The sequence below is a fragment of the Solanum verrucosum genome, unplaced genomic scaffold, assembly GCF_900185275.1.
Source record: "Solanum verrucosum unplaced genomic scaffold, falcon-dt-bn FXZP01000053.1, whole genome shotgun sequence".
In the NCBI taxonomy this organism is placed as follows: domain Eukaryota; kingdom Viridiplantae; phylum Streptophyta; class Magnoliopsida; order Solanales; family Solanaceae; genus Solanum; species Solanum verrucosum.
Genome location: NW_026020152.1, coordinates 1,014,621 through 1,016,601, shown reverse-complemented (window position 1 = coordinate 1,016,601; position 1,981 = coordinate 1,014,621).

Genomic DNA, 1,981 nt, shown 5'->3' with positions numbered 1-1,981 from the left:
AGACATGGAGAGGAATAACAATATGCCATAAAATAAAAAGTGTAACTTTTTAATCATTAATTGAATGACCTGAGAAAGCAACTCTTAAATATAATTTTTTCTGGATCCTTGGCCCAACAAGCACACAATGTAATTTTTTTCAAAATATTTGTTAAGTAGGAGAAACTATCTAATTACATAAATATTTCTATTATATTTACTAATTTTTTTTATAGTTTGAAATAATCACACTTTATCTCATAAATTAATAATTTTATATCAAATTTTAAGTCAAATACACCTAGATACATGTTTTTGCTATCAAATACATTGAACAAGGGAGGAAGGCGAGAACAGGAGGGAGATGAATAAACTTTGTCTATGTACATCAGATACATGCAAATTTACTTAAGTGCATAGTATCTAAAATAAATTACACCTAATTTTGCCCTCATGTATCTCGAGATATATGTATTTGGACGCACCAAAATTTAGTAAGATTCTCAATATTGCAAACTAGCATTTATCTATGTAAGTAGTTCATAAACTAGTCAGATATATGTAAGTTACCCTTATAAGTATAATAAACAAGTAAAAACGAATGATTGAAATAATGGTATCATCTAAAATGATAAGAGACTAGTATTTTTTTTGTACCAATTTATGTAACACATTTTTCTTTTTAGTCCGTCCGAGAAAGACTGATACATTTTCATATTTAATATTTTCCGTTCATATTTATTTGTCCATGTCTGACTTGACACACCCATTAAGAAACAATAAATAAAAGGGTAATTTACTCTATCACCCCTATGAATTATAAGTTATCTAAATATTGAAAAATGAATTGTAGTATTATTTAATAGCAAAAGTAAAATAGACACAAAATGATAAATTATCTCTTGGCTTTTCAAACTGGACAAGTAAAGTTGGACAATTGTGCATCGATCGATTCGGTTCGATTTTATGTATTATTGATTCGGTTTATCAGTTTTTGGTTTTTAAATACGCTAAATCAATAACAGACCAATAAGATATTCTTTATCGATTTCGGTTTATCGATTTTTGGTCATTAACGATTTGGTTTTCGATTTACCCAATAAGAAAATGCTCATAAAATAAATATATGATTTCTCACTTCTCTAACAATTGGACACGATAAAGTGAGACAAGCAAATCAACTGTAAAATGTTTTGATATAGTGAAACAAGAAATATAATGAGAAATTGCATCAATAAGAGTAGATGTAGTATGAAGGCTACAATAACATGTTACAACCAAAACATAATATGAAATTTCTGATGTGAAGTAAAAGTATTGTGACGTGTGAAGTGTGTAGACGGTAGTGTAGAGTACTGATATAGTGTCTAGTTATGTTAAATTATTAATATTTAATATTTATGAAGGGTATAGTAGTAATTTACTATCGTCTTAATGGGTTATCGGTTTACCCAATAACTCAATACTAAAAATCGATGCCAAACCGATAACCCAATAATGTTTTTTATAAAACCAATAAAAATCCATTAACCCAATAACATTTTCTACGGTTCGGTTTTTACACACCCCTAATGTTTAATATATTGGACAAGTAGAGATAGATAGAGAGAGCAATAATTTAACTTTAAAATGTCAAGTTCACCTTTAATGATTAAACAAGCACCTTTGACTTGTTTTAGATTTAATTCTTTCTTAAACTTCGTATCAAATCAAAAATAAAATTATTACTAATGGTCTCAATCAAAATTTAAAAAGAGAAAATCCTCTAGTAATATGATTACATGTAGAGCATTTTGCAAGTTGAAACTTTTTGGAATCTTTATATTTATAAATTATAAGATATGGTTAAAATGAGTAGTACAATGCTAATGAACAGCTCTCAGTGGCCAAAGATCCCACTGAATTTTTTCCCAATGAAAAGGATAGTTTGTCTTTTTTCTAGTACTATTATCTTTGCATCTTTGGGATATTCTTTTAACTAAATTATTATACCTTTTTGAAA